The sequence below is a fragment of the Molothrus ater genome, chromosome 22 (assembly GCF_012460135.2).
Source record: "Molothrus ater isolate BHLD 08-10-18 breed brown headed cowbird chromosome 22, BPBGC_Mater_1.1, whole genome shotgun sequence".
NCBI classification, from domain to species: Eukaryota; Metazoa; Chordata; class Aves; order Passeriformes; family Icteridae; genus Molothrus; species Molothrus ater.
This window is the reverse complement of record NC_050499.2, coordinates 2,497,113-2,511,798: the sequence shown is the minus strand read 5'-3', so window position 1 is coordinate 2,511,798 and position 14,686 is coordinate 2,497,113.

Here is a 14,686-nt window from a genome sequence, read left to right as displayed (position 1 = left end):
CTGCCCCTGGATCTCTGGGACCATTCCAGGCCAGCTTGGACAGGGCTTGGAGCAGCCTGGGCTAGTGGAAGGTGTCCCCTGGGCTTGTGGAAAGTGTCCCTGCCCATTGCAGGGGAGTTGGATGTGATCTTTAAGGTCCCTTCCAACCCAAACTGTTCTGTGATGTTTCTAGAATCATTATTGTCCCCATCTGGTACTCTGGGTTTGCCATACCCCCGTGGGGAGTTTCTCAATTTTCCTAGCACACGTTTGCCCCTGCTTTATTTCTGTGCTTCTGCCTGATAGGAAGCTTTTCTTTTCCCTTTTTAAACTTTTTATTTTATTTATTCTTGGGGGGTGTATCCACATGGCAGCTCTTACTGAGGTAGAGGTCACCCAGTTCACCCCTGAGCTGGTCCCTGGCTCTGAGCTGGACGTTTCCACAGATGAGGTGGTGGTTATTTATCACATGTGGCACTGATCTGTGGACCCTGCAGGGTGATGTGAGCGGGAATGAGTCCTGTGGGAATGAGGCTCTCAGGGAGTTGGGAGTGCACTGTGTTTTTCTTCTGCCCTCGAGTCTCCTGCTGCAGTTTGATGCCTGCACGTGGGGCAGATCCGAGGTGTGATGAGCCTGGAGACCTCGCCTGGGTTTGAGTGCAGCTGTTCAAGGAGGTGGAGCTGAACCTGGGAGCTCAGACACAGCTCTCCCAGTGTAAATGCCTCCATTGATGTCCAGCTGTTCACTCCAGGAACCAGTTACAATGCTCTAAGTGCCTCTCCCTTGGGACTACTTCTATTTAAACAGCTGGTTTTAATCCAAAGCTTTAATTGGTGCTGACACCCCAGGCAGTCTCTTTCCATGGGAAGGGAATTTCCAGCCCCACTTGAGTCTCCCCAGGTGGATGATGCATGGATGCTGAGGGAGGATCATGCTTGGGAGGTTTTGTCCTGGTTTTGTTTACAGGGTGAGGGAATTCCTGCCTCTCTGACTGTGAGGTTTGGAGGGGAGACGCTGTCCTCACATATTCCTTCTGCAGTACGTAAGAGGAGTAGTCAGAGGGTGAAACTGAATCCTTGCCACGCTTGTTGCAACGGGAGATTAATCATAAACTCTGGCCCTTCCCAAAGGGGTGCTTTCATTCTGCAGTGTTAGTGGAGAATTGTGCTGCTCTGAGGGTCTGCTCAGCTGTTTGCCAAAGGCTCTAAAGCAAAACAGCTTCCCCTGGCTGAGGCTGAACAACCCCCCAGGTGCTGGGTTTGGTTGTATCCCACGACTTGCTGGAAGGAGATTTTGTATCTTTGTGGCCTTTCTGTGGATGGATGTGTGGTGCTTGTGCCTGGTGAGGTGTTTGTGTGGCCAGCAGCAAGTCTTGGGTCCTTCACACTTGTGTGGGGTATTTCACATCACTGTTTCATGGCCTCTCCCATTCTATCTGCTAAACTTGTTTTGCAGTGAGCTTTGAGAACATCTGAGTGTATTCCTAGGAGAACATCTGGTGATATCTGTAGCTTCACTCCTTTTAGGGATTGTAATCCACTAGTTCAAAGAAAAAAGAAAAAATCAACCTGTGACAAAGCAGTGCTGCTTTTGCTGGCATGTGACGAGGAAGGAGATGTCCCCTGACGTAGAAGGGATTGTCTGTTGACATTCTTCTCCCTCTCCCAGTTATAAGTAGGTTATCCCTGCTCAAATTATGCAACTGTGCAGACAGCCAGACTTCAGGAATTCCAAATACTTCAATGTGTCAAGTGCTGACTTCTAAATTAAATGCCACGGTTGCAGAGCGTGTTCACAGTCTGTCGCTTGAAATACGACATCAATCTTGGAATCGCGTGTGGCTGAGAAGGGGCAGCAACTTAATTGCTTGTTTCTTCCAAGAAGTGTTGTGTGAGGCTTTGGCAGGAGCCAAACTGGGTGGGAGATCTGCCTCTACCTGTGACACTGTTTCCATATGGAAGTCAGCAGTTACAAGCAGAAAAAAACCTCCTGAAAACATTGATTTATGTAACAAATTGAAATGCTTCCTTCCATGGCCCTGGCTGTCGCCTCAAAGATGCAGTTTTCAGCATCTAGATCTAATTAAAGAGTTGTGTGCTTATTGCTAAGTAAACATTGGAGTCCATCACTCTCCTTGCCTTGCAGAGCAAATTGATTCTTCTAATGGTTTCACTGGATGAAAGCAGGTGTCTAGGACTGCTTTGTGCAAGGCACTGAAATGAAATGGTGGTGGTAGGAAATGAGCTGCAAACCTGATAAAATGGGGTGACAGGAAATGTAAACGCTCAGCATTTCATTCAATTCTTACATTCCATTTAATCAAGTGAAGGAAGTGACTTAAACTGTGCATTATTTGTAAATAGTGTGTTCTTACTGCCTTCCACTTCAGAGCTGGGGAAATCATTCTTTCACATGAGCACATGTAGCAGAGGATGTGAACAATGGGATAATAAGAGCTGCAGAAAGTGTGTTGGGCTCAGCATGTGGTCTGTGACAGTGGCCAGGAGGAAATCATTAGGGGAGAGAGGAGCAGCAGCCCCAGGCAGCTCAGGCTTCATCCCCAGCTCCTGGTTTGAGGTGGCCTGAGCTGGCAGTGCCTGTTGGACCTGTCCTTGAGGGCATTGCCTGAACATTTCCAACAGTTTGTACCTGGAGCCTCCACAGAATGCCCTGTGATGAATCTCTCAATTTGTGCAAAAATAATACCTGGCTTCTGGGGTTTGTTATTTTTTTGCTTCTTTTTAAACTGTAATCTCATTGAATCCCTCGTACTTTTTGTAATATTTTTTGCATCAGCACCTCATTTGTGATTTTACAGGTCTCAGTGATCTCAGTTTTCTCTCTTTGGGTTCTTTTCCTTTTCCAAGCTGCCTTGTCCCAGTCTGTTTGGTACATCTGTCTGCAGAGGCAGCTCTTCATCACTTGGGGTTTTTTTTCTTTGAGCTCTGCTGTTGTTTTGAGGTGATTTGGCCACAACATTTGTTTGCTTGCTTTACCCAAGAAGACTGAATAAAGAGAGATGTGCTTTCTAATAAAGGGATACTTTGTAGCTCCTCTGTGATAATATTATAAACATTTACTATGTGTAATGTTTTATATTCCAAGTGCAAATGAACACAGTAATCATAATGAGAGATATTGTAGTGGAAATACAGATAGTGAGGAAGATCTTAGTTTATAAATACAGTACAGATGGCCGTTGAGAAGGCATTTTGTATTTGGATATTACCAAGAGAGCAGTATGGAAAAAACTACAGTTGTGGTGGATACTTGCCAGAGTTAAGTTGGAAGGCACTGGAGGCCTGAAGATGCCATGTCCTGTGGAGACCTGAGAGTCCCAGAAATGACTCGTGGGTCTGGGGATAACTGGTGGGTTAGGGACACATTGCTCCCTTAGGAGGGACAGATATTGGCAGTGTTGAAGCTCTCTGGCCTGACAGTTCCTGCAGTTTTCTTTCAATGTCTTGTTTTGGTTGTTTAAGTGGATAAATACCCCTGTTTTGAAATACCTACTGTGAAAAGTTTCTGTAAAGTGTTGGTAAAGATGCTGGAGGTTTAAAAAACCCCACAAAACTGTGTGGGGTTATGCCCAGCACAAACTGTGGATATGGCTCTGCCAGGCCAGCTTTGGCCATAGCAGGGCAGACAGCTCCAGCCTGTGCAGTTGCTGCTCCACAGCAGCAACTTTCAATGTCAATGTCTTGTTTTGGTTTTTTAAGTGGATAAATACCCCTGTTTTGAAATACCTACTGTGAAATGTTGGTAAAGATGCTGGAGGTTAAAAAACCCCACAAAACTGTCCTTATGCCCAGCACAAACTGTGGATATGGTGGATGTGGGTATGGCTCTGCCAGGCCAGCTTTGGCCATAGCAGGGCAGACAGCTCCAGCCTGTGGAGTTGCTGCTCACCTGATAAGGTGATTGGTGGATAAATACAAGCACTTTTAGGTTTTGGAGCCAAGAAGAACTCCTTTTAGGCATTTATCTGCATAAATGAGTCATTAGGAAAATCAAGGTACACGTAGGGTGATGACACAAGCACATTCCTGCCTTGCTTGAACTTGTTGAGGATTCTTTTCTAGCTGCTTCCCTTGGAAGGTGGCTGCTGTTGCTGTGTCTGTGACACCCTGGCTGCTGGCAGCAGTCCAGTCCATGCTGGCTGGGGCAGCAGTGCCTGTGTTCCTCCTTGGAGCACACAGCATCTGAGACTTTGCCTTGATCTCTCCCTTCTGCTCTTTACTGAGCTTTTTCTTCAGTGTTGCTTCCAGCACTGGGGGTGTTTATGGGGCTGCTGTGCTTCAGGGAGAGTTCAGATATGCATTGCCTTTCAGGAAAAAATCATTTATTATAGTTAATGTGGATTTCATTAGGGTGTAATGCTTCCTGGAATAAAAGTGAGAGAGAAAAGCTGTCATTTTGTGTAATAAACCTGAATATTTCAACCAACCAGTCAGTTGACAGGTAAGCTTTGTGCTCAGCTAGTAAAAACTAGCACTTAGCCAAATTTGGTTGTGACAAACCTACTGTTTGTGCTGTGCCTTCCAGTCCCTAATCTCTGTCAAATGAGGGGGTGCTTTCCATGGACAGGAGGGAGCCCATGGTTTGGGGGATACTGGAGAGGAGGCACTCTGCACTTTGCCTGCTTTTGTGGAATGCACCCTGATTTTGCCTTGGAGGAAAGGAAAAAATGATGTGTGGGGACCACCAGATGGGAGAGTTTTGTTATTTTTGTCTTTTTGACTCTTGCAGGGATCCAGAGGAGTAATGCTACCAAAACAATCTTGAGCCATGCTGCTTTGCTGGGCCATTTTTTTCCTGATATTTCTTCCACATGCCATCACCAGAAAGGGCTGGGAGATTCTTGTTTTTGTGACTAATTTGGGAGGCTGGCTTGAGGAGTTTTCTTCATGTGTGTTTTTCCTGACTTCTTGTTGATAACGCTTTGCAGAGCTTCTGAAAGTGAAGGCTCAAATGCTGTGGGTAGCCATGGTAAAACAAGAAAAAATAGATTTCTGGAATTAGTTGAAATTAGCAGGTTGCTGCAGTTGGTGCCACGTGCAAATGAAAGTAATATATGGACATTTTTTGGCAATTTGCAGTACTTAGAAAATTTAATATTCAGTTGGGGGTTTTTGTACTGTTGTTAAAGAGCAAGGACTATAAAACTGCAGCCTTGCTTTTTATTACACAGAGTGGGAAATGGTCATCTAACAGCTTCTCTACACTAAGAAATTTGGGAAAAACTTAACCTGAATTTGCATGGAGCAAAAGGATAAAAAAGTTCCTGAGATCCCATAAAAATTCTGCATGAACAGTGCCATGGAAAGCGTGGTTAAATTTGAATGTGTGCCTTAGGGCTGGAACACATCAGCCCATTCACTGTAAGCTGATTTCATTCTGAGGCACTTCCCTGCATAGGGATATGATGAGGACTCAGTTCACTTGTTGCTTTTATTCTACCAAAAAAACCCCAAAAGGCAAAAAGTGGAGGTTTGTTCCATATGTTGATGGCACATTTAGTAGTTTGATCGTGTGTTTTTTGGGGAATTGGTGAAAACCCAAAGTATAGGGTAGTGAATATGCTGTGAGGTATCCCAAAACACTCTGTCTAGTGAAGTTCACACATTAATTTTTATTATGAGAATGAAGGTAATTCAGTGTGGAACAAGACCTTTTCACAGTTCCTGCTCATATTGTTAAACAAGCCTCAGTTCTAAGTGCTGTCAGAAAATTGCTTTTATGTGCTGGAAGGAATGCTACCGTGAGATTCCAGAGGCTGGGGAAGGTGGCATTTATCTGGTTTGCTTATTCAACCATGTGAAAGCTGTATTAGGCACATAAACTTTCTGCACTACACTGCAGCTTCAAAAAAGCAACAAGTGAAATCTGGGTCCTTTGAAGTAGTGAATAGCAACATTCTGTTCTCCACAAGTGATGACTTCAAATAATCACACTAAAACTCAAAAAGCTGTCATGGCTGAGGAAAACAAGACAATTCTCCCCAGATAAATCTTATTTCAGTGTATCACTGTTGCATGAAACGTGGGTTTTGTTGGAGCCAGCAAACTTCAGTTACGTAGAAAGGCAGAGAGTGTTAAAAAAGGACTTAGATCTTCTTTCTCTATCTGGAAATGATCTCAGGAAACATCTCACTGTTGCAGAAAAGCAGTCTGTGCCATCAGATCAGTTTCCAGCAGCAGGCACTACTGTCCTGCCCTGATTATTGTAATCTCTGCTTTTAATTAGATGCTGAGATTAATTAAGAGCTGTTGTGCTGCTCAGTGCCCTCGATGTGTTCCTGTCAGTTCTGCCTGCTCCAGGGTGCTGGTGAAGGAAGATGCTCTGAGAAGATCCCAGCACAGTTTACTTTGCAGACATGTTAAGGGACAGCTGCAGAGAGGAAAAATACACCAAAACCCCTTCTTGAGACTCCTTCAGGAGGTTAAAATAGATATTGACAAATAGCTGGCAGGAAATCAGGCACTGCAGCAGGCTGCTGTTCTGTGTGCCTTTTACTTGCTGTTGATTTAATGTAACAGGATGGAGATCTTACTCCAGAGTCACTTTTAACTCTTTAGCTTCCAATTCACAGCTCCCTAATGTATCATTCAATTCATTCTGTTGGATTTCCCATGAATTTCATTCTGTTCCTGGGGTTCCAGTTCTCAAGCATTTGTTTTTGTGTGTTGTGCTGACAATGCACCTTAACCTTTTGATGAGCATTTTCTGAGCCAGTGCCTTGGAGATCTTTGCTGAAATGAGTTCTTATGGCACTCCATAGGTGAGTTCTTCCATCTGTTATCCAAGTACATGAATTTCTTTCAGCTGGCTCTTTACCTTCAGTTTGTCTGTTCATCTGTGTGTTTGCACTAACAGCTCTATTTGTCATGTTAGTCAAACATTTAATGAAGTTCTCATCATAGCTGGTATTTCCTCTTTCTCTGAAAAATACATTTTCAATTCAGCTTGAGACACTTTACCTTCAGTAAACACAGGTGGTATCCCAATTTCTGTTTGTTTTCTTATTCTTCATTCTTTTTTTCTTCAGTTTGTTTTCATTTGGCTGGATTTGTGCACTTGTATACAAACACCTGCAATCATGTATCTTTGAGAGATGAAAACATCTCTATATTTTTTAATAATCAGACCTTGTACACTAAATATTTGAGAGATGAAATTACCATAGTGCTAATGTTGCCAAGCTTATTTGCAGGTGTGCAGCACAAAATGAGACAGTCTTTGAACAGTCCTGCCTCTTCTCCTGCTGCACTGACACCTTTTCCCTGGGAATTAAAGTGTCACTGTTTAATCCCAGCCCTGTCTGATGGAAACACTTTTAGACTGGCCTCTAATGAAAGGAGTGGTAACATGTTTTACACACCTACAACGTGACATTTCATCTGCAGGTTTTATCTGGGCCGGGAGTTGTAGCTATGCTTTAATCTTGCTGCATTCATCCAGCACACTCAGTGCCTGCTGTCAGAGCCCCAGCTCGGCTCTCAGGGATTCCCAAGCCTTTGCATTACAAACTGTTGCCAGCTCCCAGCTTTTCCCATCAGTCAGGAGAGTCTGTGCTCAGCCATGGCCATTTTCAGAGCTGGGCAGATAAATCTCCATTGCCCTGAAGCCAACAGGAGCATTTAGGAGTTGAAACTTCACTGTGGGCAACTTAACTTCCAGCCCTGTGACATTTCTGTGACAGTTCATAATGTCCCCATTCATCTGTGTATTGGTTTTCACTCAGGACCTGCTTCATGGCAGCTGTGAGTCCATCAGCTGCAGAGACCACAACTCTCATTTGCCTGAGACATAACTGATGTGCAGTTCCTGCCATAAAAATTAAAAAGAGAGAATTGAAGTAGAATTGAACTCTCCTGCCAATTTGAGATCAGACAGCAGCAAGTCTTGCAGGCCCCTTGCTGTAGGCCACACAGAAGGGTTGACAAGGGACAAGAATAAATCTAGAAGTGGCACTTTCATGAGGAAATGACAAGCCAGAGCTGCATGAGAATCTACTGCAAGTATGTGGCTGCTGGTGAAGTTAATGAATGTGGCCTTGGAATCTGTAATTATTACAGTCAGGCAGATGAGTGCTTAATTCTGCCAGATGGGAGAGCTCCACTCTGAGTCCAGGACATGCCTGGGGCTTTCAAACACATTCACTCTGCAGAAACACTCTGCAAGCTGCATCAGCCCAGACAGGTAAGTTCTGTTCTTGTTCCGTTCCGTCACTGGGCAGTTTCTGGGGGTTTGTGGATCCCTTTGACCAGCAGCTTTGGCTTGGTTTAGATGCACACATCCCCATCCTGAGCTGTGTGCTGGGCTCTCCTCTGCAGGCTGTAATTCTGCTCCTATCAGCCCACACAGGCTCTCTTTAATATCCCCTCTCACACTGTCAGAGCACAACTGCTGAATTTTTACATCCAACTTCTTAATTCCCATACAGATGACTGGTCAGGAAAACAAAAAAAAATCCCTAAGACACCTTGTGCTTCACCTTAAATGTAGAAACAGCATCTCCTGAAAAATAGTGATGCATTAACTAATGGTTTTCAGCTTTTTCTTTGCTGTGACCTCACAGTAGTGGAGCAACAGCTCTGTGATGTGTTTTATGTTGGTTTTAATATTCTAAAATAAAAGTAGTAGACATGTATATACCTCTTTTCATCACAGTAGATGTTTTGGGGTATTTTTTGACTTTCACATGCTCAGGCAGTCTGGTGACATGAGGAAGACTTTGGTCATCTCACTTTGGAAACTGTAAACCTTTTCTTGGAGTTTTATAGCTTTGAATGAGGACAGCTGAGATATTTGGAGTTAAGCAAATATTTCTGATTTGCTCTTGGTCCATATTGCTTTAACAGCAGCCATTGTGCTTAATATCCATGGTGTAAAAATAAAATAAAATCTGCAAAACCACAGAGGAGCAGGAAGTACACATAGGGGAACAGGAAGTACCCCTTACACAAGTAAGGTGTTGGTTGTCCATCTTTTGGCAAGGGAAGTTAAAATCAAGTGCCAGGAAGGTGTAGAAGTGGATTGCAAGGATGGTGCAGTGTCTGACCATACCTCACACCTTGCTGCTGGTAAGAATTAAAACAGAATGCCAAAGTAGGAGGATTTTTTGCTCTCTCTTTTATGGGAATATGCATTGAGAAGTGAATTAGATCAACTTTTTTCCAAAAGCTAACAGTGATTAAGGCATTGTTGCCAAAAGCAGAGGCTGGGTTTGAGTGATAAATTGCAGGGGTGAGAAGTGGCTGGGAGCCTTGGCACCTGCAAGAGGAGAGGTGTCAGCTCCTGGATCCAGCACTCAGCTAAAGCTCCACTCATGCAAACTGGCCTAAGATAATCTGTGCTCTTCTGCTTGGGGAAAGTCTGTTGGTACTGTTCCCTTAAAATGTGTATGTAAATGTTTTCTAATTTTATCTTTCAGAAGTGTTCTGTTGCAGCTGACATCCCATCTCCACTTTACAATAAAACCATTTTGTAGAGCAAATTGATGGGTTTGGCACCCCACTACTTGTCTCAATGCCTTCACCAGCCCTGAGAATTAAAATGCACCTACTAGATTTGCATCATGCGAATGCATTTTTCCATGATCTGAGTCAGTTTTTTCCTCTCCCCATGAAAGATTAATGTTTTTGATAGCAGTGACAGTGTGAGTCAGAGCTGGAGCTGTGAGCTGGGGCTCTGCCGTGGCTGCACACATCTGCTTTCTCCTTGTGCCATGGTACAGTCAAAGCTTTTGTCTTCTATTATTGCAGGGTTTAATTTGGGGGAAACTGCAGAGATCTGTTAGGAATACGAAACATCTATTTCATGGACACCCTGGGCCTGCCTTTTTCCTGGGTAATTATTTTGGAAGAGGAGCTGTTGGATGCTTTGCACCTTGTCCTTTGCAGATGAGCACTGTTCCTGGTGTGTTGGAGGACTTAGAGTAAAGAAATACTGTGTGCTTTTGCCTTTATCTCTTTCCTGCCCTGAAGAGGTTTACCTTGGTTGCTACCAAAAATGGTGGTGGGCCCTGTCACAGCTCAGGATTTCCAGATTTGCAAATATTCTCAGCAGTTTTTTTGTGAAGAGTTGCAGCCTTGGTGCGTTGACGTTGTAAACCTCAGCTCTTACAGCACTCAGGAGAAACTTACCTAAATGTTTACAAATCCATTTAAAATTGGGGAATGAGAGTAGCTTATTGTCAGCTTCTGGGAGTGATAAACATTCAGAGCCTCTGATAATTGTGTAGCTTATTTGCATTGACCATGGCTGCTTCCTGATAGTGTTTTAGTCTCCCTCCATGGAGCTGAAGTCTGCCTGCCACCCTTCAGCAGCAGCAGCTTCTGCTGGGTTATACCTAAAATTTAGGAAGATCTAAACTCTAGAATTTGGAAAGTCTCTTTGCAAGGAGTTTTTCACAGGAAGAGGTGCATCCTTGGAAAGTAAAAAAAACAAAAAGATAAATGAAAAATTAAGTGTGGAACAAAGGAAGAGGCTGGGGGTGAGTCCAGAGCACCCAACAAATGTTCTCTGTGAGCAGCACTAATGGTCATGAAGGCAGTGGCCTCAGCAGCTCTGGCACATGGACTTGGCAACAGTGGTGTTCCATAACCCCAATCTTTACAAAATACAAAATACTTCTTGTGAAGTGCAGTGGTTTTGGAGTACATTGGGAAAGCACAACACACTCTTGATATCCCTTCTGCTGGGAAGGGGAGTATTAGCTGCTCACAATGAATAGGTAGTTGTAGTATTTCAGCTTTCATTTGTTAGGTGAAATTGCTCTTCCATTCCAGCTCCCAAGTGGAGTTCTCTGAGTTCCTTACCTGTCACCAGCCACCCTTGGTGGGCAGGCAGAGATCCTCCCATGGATGTGAGTGTTCCATGTGCAGCTCAAGGCCTGGCCAAGAACAAAACACCTCCAAAAAGTGCTTGAACCATTGTCCTCTTCTGAGAAGCTGGGAGGAGAGGGACCCAGGGGCAGTGCAGTGTCCTGGGGTATTTCAGTGAAATGGTTTGGACAGTCAGAGTCTGAGAGAGCAGGGACTGAGGCAGGCCCAGCACTGAGTGCTCCCAGTTGCTTGCAGGCTGTGCCATCACCTCAGCCCGGTACAGGCTGGAGCTTGGCATCTCTTGCAGGTTGAACACAACGGGGTTCATGCAGCAGCTCCTGAACACTGGCTCCTTTGTGCACTCCCAGTTTGGAATCTGCTGTCCTGGAGGAAATGGAACTTCTCAAGGCCAGCATACTTCCCAGAATGGGTCATTTCCCTGGTCCACTCCTCCACTGCAGCCAAAGGTTACAGGTTTGCATTCCAGGGATTCCAGAGCTCCAAAGTGAATGCTCCACACTGATGTCATTTTGAGCACAGAAACCTCTGCTTGCCTCTTTTACATGAATACTGTCAGGTTTGGCAGTGCTGGCTTGAGGTCAAACTAGGTTCACTAACCTGAGTTAAAATATGATTTAAAATAAAGTTTAGAAAGTGCTGTTGATTGATTTGAAACTAGCATGGTGTGGGAGCTCTGGCCTGCAGTTTTGTGAAGTGAACCAGGACAAGATTTATAATGGAGATAGTACCTTTTATTAGGCCAGCTGCTGTTGGGGAAACAGATGTGTGTTTAGATAGAGATAGAAATAGAAATAGCAGACTTGTAGTTCATTCTGATTGAAGCAGTTGTTCTGACTCAATTATGAATTTAATTATACTTAATTATACTAACCAGTTAATTTGAGGGAGTGAGGGGTGCTGGTACCTGTGTACTGCAGTGAGATGACAGAGATAAAATGCTCCAGGTCCCATGTTTATCCCCGTGGAAGGTTTGTCTGTGTCTGGACTGCTGCTGCTGGTGGAATGCTGCTCTAACCAGTGCCCAAGGAGTGACCAGCATTAAAAATAAATAATGATATCAAAAAACAACCAAAGATCTGATTTACACCATGGGCTCACATCACAGTTTGATGAATGTATCTGAGGGCTTGGTGAGCACCAGGGTGGGAATTTCCCAATCATTTTGAGGAGTTAAGTTGCTATAGAGGGATATAAAGTCTGTTGGTTTCAGTGTTCAGAAAACCTGGTGTTTTCATGCTGTGAATTGCCACGGATCAGGATGGGGAGGTTAAAGGTAGGGTGGTGGTTTTGTGGTGCTAAAAATGACTTTTGTTTTGAAGTGATGTGACTAAGTGAGAAACTGAATGCAAACAGCTCCCTGAGTTTGATTCACTGACTCTTCTCAAATATTTTTATAGATACCATGTTTCAAACCAAATCACATTAGGCAGCAGGTGAATAAGGAGCTACATTTTGTGTACATGAAAGTAGATAGGTTGCATAAGCAATATTTTTGAAGTCCTTCTTTTCCATTCACAGTTTCATTACATTATAACATTACACTTACAGTGTACAGTTTCAGCTTTGCTGTTTCTAAGCTCGGAAACTTGACACCTGTTGAATCCCAGAACAGTGCATGTGCTGTGGTAGCTGTTGCTAAAACTCGCATTTCAGTAGCCTTGAAACAGTGAGAATGAGCTGAGTTACTCCAAACTGCTTAAAGGTCAGGTCTTCATTTGTGGCCCTAGGTGTTAAAAAAAAAAAAAAACCAACTAATTTTCAAATGAATTGTACAAATCCTTTGGTACAGTAGCACTTCCCTTCAGACTGCTTTTGGCTAATAGTGGATAAAATTGTCCTTGCTCTGGAAGGCCTGAAGTGCTCACATTTGAATTCTCACCTTGTTCAGGGATGAATGCTGTGATGGTGATTCCTCACATGTTTCCAGGGCAGGAATGCATGCTGGAAAAACCATTCTCTCCAACTGTAAATGCCTGTGTCAAAGTTAAATATGGACTGAAGTGTCCCACTGTGTATATTTTTAAAACCTGTGAAAGTGCCTTGGATTTCAGTGTGTTTCTCTGGAGGTTTGAAATGTGTTGTGGGCCAGGGTGTGAGTGTGTGCCTGGGGAATGAGAGGAGGAGCCCCACTCTCTGTGATACCATCCCTGGTCCCTGCCTAGAGAATGGTTTGTGGCTCCAAAATTAACAGCTTTTCCAGCTCCAGCCCACTTAGCACTTAGTTGAGGTGTGCACCTTGCTGTCCCCACCCCAGCACTCCCAAGGGTGTGGGTAGATTTAGTTCTTGGATGTGGCATCCAAGAGCTGCTGTCAGGGACTCAGGCTGGGAAATAAGACCTGCCAAAGTGCTATTTTGAAATGATGATAATACACAGATGATGGACTTGGGCTGAAGCTGTAACGTTGCAGCCCTTTACCCTCTCAGGTCGCTGTGAATTGAGTGCAGCTATAAAAGTGCTTTGTGCCACTGAGAGATTGGAAAGAGGTTGAACCATTGGATAACCTGGCTGTGCTTTAGCACGCTCATCTTTTCATGTGGAAAATGCTTTCATACTGTTTAAATTACCTTCTAAAAATATTTGATGTTTTTACTACATCATTAACTGTAAGGAGCTGATATTTTTCCCCCTCCTCAGCCTGGCCCTTTGGATTTTTCTGAAAATAGCATTTGTGCATGCTCCTTGTTCACACTGAGGCCTGGGTGGGAGCCACTTGTTTGAATGGAGGTGTCAGTGCAGTGAGGGTGAAAGTCATTTTACAGAAGTGATTTAACAGAGCAATATCCCACATCCGTGGCAGGAACACTGCACCTGTAATAAATTTAAATCAATTTATTGCACATCACTGACTTCCACTATTTTATTTTAAATTCTGTGACCAGATCAAGGTCAAGGAAGCAAAAAGATGAAAGGAGAAGGGGAAAGGAAGCCAGAAGAGGGGAGGGGCAGCAGGACAAGGAAAGGTTTAGAGCAGGGCAGCAGAACTGAGCTCTCACTTCGGGGCTGGAGGGCTGAGCATTCCTTGTTCAGAAGAACAGAGGGGAAAAGGGCTTTGTCTTTTGGGCCTGTAGGAACTGGGAGGATTGCTCTGAGATCTTTCTCCTTGTTTATAATGATGTACTGGTACTACTTCTAAATACCAAACTATTCCATGGCTAGTCCTTGTGAATGTGTTGTCCTTGTACTTCTGCTGAACAGAAGTACTTGTGAACTTCTGATGTGCCAAGGAACAGCTGCAGCAACCAGCATTGCAGAAGGAAGGGGATCCAAGGGCCATTTCTAAATATGCTGTTACAAGATTTTGCTGTAGTGTGTTGGTCTGAGATCAATGAAACATGTTTTTCATTTGATTCATGCTGGAGAACAAAGAGTCTGGATATTCAGATGCCTCTTGAGGTCAATCTGTTTTCTTTCAGTGAAGGGAATGTTTTGCTTGTGCTTAACTTCTTCCTCTGCACCAGTGTGAAATTTCATTTTAAACCCAAACGGCCCTTAGAGTTTCCACCAGACTTTATATATATTATCAGGTGTTAGTTAATCTGTTCTCTTGAACAGTTAGGGTTCCTCTGTCTGCAGGGGTTTGAGTATCAAAAGTGAAAACCCAGGAACGAGAAGCAGCCAAATGTCAATGTCTGTAGAACCAGGTGGGCTGTGACAGCTGCTGTTTCCATGTGTCACATTTGGGGTAAGTTCTTCCACACTTGCAGTTGCTCTGTGAAGCTCCACGTGAGCCATTTGCAAGCATGGAATGGTTTTATTTTTATGTGGAAGGGAAAGAAGGATGATGTGCAGAAGCTGGCTGACTGCAGGAATGAATCAAACACAATAATGCTGTTGATGTTTAACCCGTGAGATAA